The sequence below is a fragment of the Rutidosis leptorrhynchoides genome, chromosome 5 (genome assembly GCF_046630445.1).
Source record: "Rutidosis leptorrhynchoides isolate AG116_Rl617_1_P2 chromosome 5, CSIRO_AGI_Rlap_v1, whole genome shotgun sequence".
Classification (NCBI taxonomy): Eukaryota; Viridiplantae; Streptophyta; class Magnoliopsida; order Asterales; family Asteraceae; genus Rutidosis; species Rutidosis leptorrhynchoides.
In genome coordinates this window covers 241,609,359-241,616,640 of record NC_092337.1, presented here as the reverse complement: position 1 = coordinate 241,616,640, position 7,282 = coordinate 241,609,359, and positions in this window count along the sequence as shown.

Sequence of the window (7,282 nt, the reverse complement as noted above, 5' to 3'; positions counted from 1 at the left end):
TCTTTATTAAATGCTTTTGAAATATATTTTGAACTGCGAATACATGAAATGCTTTAATAAATGTTTGACGAGATAGACACAAGCAAAACATTCCTCGAATGAATTATTATGCAGACAGAAGTTCTGCGGATTATTGTTGAATTATGTGGACATGATAATTGCCACCATTGAATTATGTGGACATGATAATTGCCACCATTGAATTATGTGGACATGATAATTGCCACCAATTGATATGAATTTTATGTATCGAGAGAATGATTTTATACACAGGTTATGTGTATGTAATTTTGTGCACGAGATATGTGTACGGTTACTAAGATTTATGAAAAATGGTTTCGTACACAAGAAAGGTGTACTGTATTTAAAAGATATCGCATGTACGTTACAGGTGGGTATAGGATTCGGGCCCATTTGTACCATGCAACATTTAAATCTTGTGGTCTATCAAAATGATGAATTTTTATTGTTTATGATAAACTTATGAACTCACCAACCTTTTGGTTGACACTTTAAAGCATGTTTATTCTCAGGTACGAAAGAAATCTCCCACTGTGCATTTGCTCATATTACATGGAGTCGTTCATGGCATATAGAGGTCAGAACCTCGCAATAGGACCAACTGTTGAAGACTTCATCCACATGGATTAGGACGGGGCATTTCAGAAACCCTCCCTATTTCCTCTCTAAATTTAGGCAAGCAGCTAGTTCAAAGGAAGTGAGAGTGTTTTCAAACTTGTAACTTGTGTTCCTTGAGTCAATACTTGGTTTTAGTGTTAAGCATGCACCCTTAGGAGTTGTGATCTCAAAAGTAACAAAAGAAGGCATGGGGTGAAGCCTTGGGGCTGCCAAAACCGTCCCCTCCACATGGTTTTTAACAAGATTTGTTTTTAAAAAAAACTTGTAATAAAAGACCATGTATTTTTTTTGTTACTTGCGTTTTTATAAACCAATTTATAAAACATAACACAACATAATTATTTAAACCAATAAATAATTAAATCCTTAATATATATATAAATTATCCAAATAATTTATCTCAAGTGATAATATTTTAGAAAACCGATTTTCTAAAGTTCAAGTGTTGCGTATTTATTTAACGATCCAATCGTTAAGATTAAATACATATAAAGTGTCGGTAAGCTTGTTATTAGGTATGACCCGACTTGGATCATAACATTTTAGTCACATTATTTTAATATGTCTCTCGGGCATACGAAATACCTTCAATCTCCCACTTGTACGAGAAACATAAGAAATTAATGCAAGTGACGGATACCGCCTAACGACCGTCCATCACCCCCAATATGTTATGACTTTGTGCCATTCAATAATATCATCCCTTTCGAGTTTTCATCTCGAATACGAATAGGTGAATCTTTTCATTATATCCTTTCATCCTAGATGTCATGTTAAATCCAAGAGATACAGAATGATCACTCTCTTTTAGATTTAACTTTATCAGGCCTTAGACATCTGACTCTCAACGAATAAGAGGAACAAATCCCATCTTGACTACATACGTCCTAGATATATACCTTGTATTACACTTGAGATCTTCCTTATGAACTACCATATTTCAGAATAGCGAAGGAAAGAATCAAGGCATAATACTTAGTGAATATCCGAACCCAATATGTATCTCAAGTCAGAGGATACAATGATATTCGCCTTTACTCAAGATTACATGTGATCAACCACAAAGGCTCTATTCAGTAAATCTTGAGAGCGGGTCTTCCAATATTTGTATCCCACAAATATCTATGAACTTTGGTTGTAACCTTGCCCCACATTCAGCCTGTGAATGTATACCAATCCAAGTTCATAATAGTCTAAACCTCACATTTGTTCCCACAAATGTGATCAACTACGGAATTTAGAATAATAGCTTTTTCATGGATAAAATATGCAAAATCGGAACTTGACTCAAAATAAATTAACTCCATAATTATATCAACGAGTTTGTACAACTTCGTTCCGTTATAATACTTAAAACAGATCATGACCAATCACTAGAATATCGAAGCCCTAATGCACAAACATGTCCTGCATGTTTTGTTCCATGTAAGAGCTTCGTGAGTGGATCCACTATATTAAGATCCGTGTGAACTTTGTGAATACATATCTTTCCCTTTTCAACTTCATCCCTTATGTAGTTGAATTTTCGCTCAATGTGACGGGTCTTTTGGTGAGCACGAGGTTCTTTGATTTGAGCAATAGCTCCCTCGTTGTCACAAAAGATCTCAAGAAGGTCCTGAATGGAAGGGACTACTCCTAAGTCTTCGATGAATTTCTTCATCCATGCAGATTCCTGAGCTGCTAATGAGGCGGCAATGTACTCCGACTCTGTAGTGGATAATGCAACAACATCCTGTTTTGAACTCTTCCAAGAGACCGCACCTCCATTTAACATGAAGACATAACCGGATTGTGATCGAGAATCATCTCGATCAGTTTGGAAACTCACGTCCACGTAACCTTTTACGGCGAGTTCCTCCTCACCAGACCCGTATATAAAAAACATATCCTTAGTCCTCCTAAGGTATTTCAATATAATTTTAACCGCAATCCAATGTCTGTTTCTAGGGTTATTCTAGTATCTACTTGTCAAGCTAAGAGCGCATGAGACATCCGGTCTAGTGCATATCATTGCATACATGATTGACCCAATAGCAGATGCGTATGGGACATTCTTCATTCTCTCTTGCTCATCTTTCGTAGTGGGGCACTGAGATGAACTGAGAAGTGTTCCTCTTTGAATGGGTACCAAACCTTTCTTAGAGTTTTCCATCTTGAACCTTTTCAAGACCTTTTCAATGTATGCACTTTGATTCAAACCTATCAATTTCTTGGATCTATCTCCGTAGATTCCAATCTCCAAAACGTATTGTGCTTCTCCAAGATCCTTAATGGAGAAGCATTTACTCAGCCAAGTTTTAACACCTTGCATTGTTGGAATATCGTTTCCAAATAACAATATATCATCCACATACAGTACAAGGAACATGATAGTGCTCCCACTAGCTTTCTTGTATACACATGCTTCATCACCATTTTTAATGAAGCCAAATTTCTTGGCCTCCTCATTAAAACGATGATTCCACATTCTAGATGCTTGTTTCAATCCGTAAATTGACTTCTTTAACTTGCATACTTTTTTAGGACATTTTAGATCAACAAAACCTTCAGGCTGAACCATATAGACATCTTCCTCAAGATATCCATTTAGGAAAGCGGTCTTAACATCCATTTGCCATATCTCATAATCATAATGGGCAGCAATGGCAAGTAATATCTTGATAGACTTTAACATTGCCACAGGCGAAAAAGTTTCATCATAGTCAATCCCTTGAGTTTGAGTGAAACCTTTTGCTACAAGTCTAGCTTTATATGTATCCAAGTTTCCATGTATGTCAGTTTTCTTCTTGAAAAGCCATTTACAATTAACTGACCTGGAGCCAGTAGGTTGTAGTACCAATTCCCAAACTTAGTTGTCATACATGGATTGCATCTCAGCGTTCATGGCTTCCTGCCATTTATCTTTATCAATCCGTGATAAAGCATCTTGGTAGTTGGTCGGTTCATCTAAATCAACCACATAGCAACCATCTATGAGATACCCATATCTCTCAGGAGGATTACTAATCCTACCAGATCTACGAACATTTTGTATACTTTGATCATCCATTTGATCATTCTCAACATTTTCATGTTGAGTGCTAGTGTCAACCAATTGTGTATCATCTACTTGATCTTGAACCTCTTCAAGATCTATCTTCCTTTCACTATTACCTTCCATTAGGAACTTAGTTTCAAGGAATTCAGCCTTCCGAGCAACAAATACATTTTGCTCGGATGGATCAAAGAAATAGTATCCCATATCATCCTTGGGATATCCTATGAAGATACACTTCGTGGATCGAGCATTCAACTTATTAGGGACGTAACGCTTAGGATAAGCTTCACATCCCCATACTTTTAAGTATGATAGAGATGGAGGTTTTCCAAACCACATCTCATGAGGAGTTCGTTCCACTTTCTTGGTTGGGGCCATATTTAGAATACGAGCCACGGAGCATAGACAATAACCCTAAAATGATAGAGGTAACGAGCTTCTTGCCATCATAGATTGAACCATATCCATTAGGGTTTGGTTCCTTCTTTCGGATACACCATTAAGCTGTGGTGTCCCGGGTGGAGTAAGTTACGAGATAATCCCACAACTTCTAAGATGATCTTGGAAAGCATCGCTTAGGTATTCACCTCCTCTATCGGTACGAGGTACCTTGATTGTTTTATTGAGTTGATTTTGTACTTCATTTTGATATTCTTTGAATGCTTCAAAAGTTTCGTCCTTGTGCCTTAATAAATAGACATATCCGAAATGACTGAAGTCATCAATGAAAGTAACGAAGTATCTTTCACCATTCCTAGTCATGGGCTTAAAGGGTCCGCATACATCCGAATGTACTAATCCCAATAAGTATTTGGCCCTTTCATAGGTCCCTTTGAAAGGTGCTTTAGTCATTTTGCCTTGTAAACAAGATTTGCATACATCAAACGAGTCTAGTTCATTTGATTTCAAAAGGCCATTCTTTTGAAGTGTATGCATTCAGTTCTTGTTTATGTGACCAAGGCGACAATGCCATAAGTAGGAGTCACTCGAATCCCTTTTGAGTTTCTTGGTGTTTGCATGGAACATTGAGCTATTGTATGATGTGTCATCATGAACCAATTCATAAATACCATTCAATGGCAAAGCCTTAAAATAGAACACACTATTTAAAGAAACATGGATATCATCATCAATAAAATTAAAATCAAAACCACATTGTCTTAAATGGGAAATAGAAATAATGTTTCGAGTTAAATCTGGAGCATACAAAACATTTTTCAAAACAAGCTCCAAACCAATTTGTAGCTTCAAAACAAAGTCTCCTTGAGCTTCTATGTGCACCTTTGCACCATTTCCCATGAAGAGACTTGTTGTTCCCGCATCTTGCTTACTTCTTTTGAACCCCTCAAAGAATTGCAAATATGAGTTCCACATCATGTGTCTAATACCCATGTATTAGAAGAAGTAATACGTAGCTTAACGTATACCATATATACATTACCTGAGGTTTGCCCTGCATCCCTCTTTTTTTCAACTCCTTCAGGTAGATTGGGCAGTTGTGCTTCCAGTGACCCATCTCACCGCAACCAAAGCACGGATCTTCCTTGGGGTTTGCTTTACCAGCAACCTTTTGCTTCTTGTTATTGTTGGTTGGGGTAACCATCTTCCCTTTTCCCTTGCCCTTTCCTTGATAGGTGGGTCCTTTCCTCTTAGCCACCTTTGGCTTAGAAGTGGAATTGTTCTTGGACCCACCTTCATTGATAATAAGCACGGGTGAAGCCCTTTTACCCATGCTTGATTTGGCCGTCCTAAGCATGGCATGCAATTCGCCAATGCTCTTATCCCAACCATTCATGTTGTAATTCATCACGAATGTGTCAAACCTTTTTGACAAAGAGTTGAGAATAAGGTCCGTGGCTAATTCATTAGACACGTTACAGTTCAGACGGTGCAATCGATCAATTAGGCTTTTCATCTTAAGGACATAAGGTGAAACGGATTGGGAGTTGTCCATTCGACATGCATGAAGCGCTCGAACAGTTTCGAAGCGCTCGACACGCGCTTGTTGGAGGAACGTCTCCTTCAATTGTGTGATCATGTCATATGCACTATGATGCTCGAAGTCCTTTTGGAGTTTGGGGACCATGGTCCCAAGCATAAGGCAAGAAACTTGCACCGAATCGACACAATATTTCTCCCAATATGCCATACCTTCGGCATCAACCTCCTCGGGTTGGTCGGAAATGGGGTCCTCCAACACATACGCCCTATCCTCAAGCTTGAGGACAATTCTTAGATTGCGGTACCAATCCATGAAATTCATATGGTTGACTTTTTTCCTTTTCGAAGATAGGTTATTAAAGTTGATTGGTGCGTTTGGAATGTTGTTGTTATTGGCGGCCATCTACAAAATTTTACAAAGTTCTTTTAAGTGTCAATTTTAATTTAACAATCAATACCCTTTTAAATCTAATTGATATATATATTAAATTTTAGAATCTAACGGTAAACCAAATTTCGGTTAGGTGAAATTTATCCCATCATTTGATTTAGCTAGGTAGTCATTATTTTACTATTGCAATCCTTTTGGAACTTCTAAGTTATGGGATCATGCAATCCTTTTGCATGGTATATTTATCCCATCAACGCCTATTTGTTCCTCATGCTTCGGTGACCCTAAGTTCATGATTCCCAAATTAAGTCGTCCTACTTGTATAGACGCGTAAATATAACATACAAGTGGTTAGGTGACCTTTATACCACAAGCGTGTGAAATTTACCTTAATCATATTAGTTTGCTCATAATGGTTAGGTGACCTTTATCCCATTGTAAGTTCCCTGATATGTCTAAGTGTCATACAAAAGGATGGCGTTAAACTTGTTAACCTAGTGTGTAAAGGGTTTAAGTTTTCATTAATTCTAGTTTGAGAAAACTTTTATATCATACACCAACATGCATTTAGCGTATGGTTCATTTGAAATCCATTTTCATGTCATGTAATAAAGCCAATTTTATTACTTTGATATAAACCATTTTATACGTGTAAACTTTTCTTGTTCTTAATAACCATTTATTAACGTCCTTTTGTCATTTCAATTTAACCATTTAGATTGTCGTTTTGCTTGTTGTTAACTTGTGTGAATAACTTGTAGCATGCAAATATACAATCCACAATCAAACAATAAACAACCATGCATGCAAAACAAATATGTTCACAATCAAGCCAATTTGGTAGATATTTGTTTAGTCGAAATTAAATGTCACCGGTTAATGGGTCAAAACACAAAGTAGGAGATTTTATATCTCCCACTAAATCTTGCATCCAAATGCTTCTTCTTGTGTTCTTCCAAGTCATCATCATCTTCATCTTTTTACAAAATATATCCTAATACATTTTGTCTAGAAAATGAAATACAGCCTAATCTATTTTACATACTAAATATAAAATAAATTACATGACTAAATAAACATTATTACAAACCGAATGAATAAATATATTACAAACCAAATGAATGAATAATACAACCATATTGAATGATCAACAAATCAACCAAACAAGCATGCATTCAAACATAAGGTCAAGGCATTGATTGTGAACACTAATATATCAACAAATATGAACCAAATGGCAAGTCCAAAACCACTTTTGGAACCCCTAATAATTC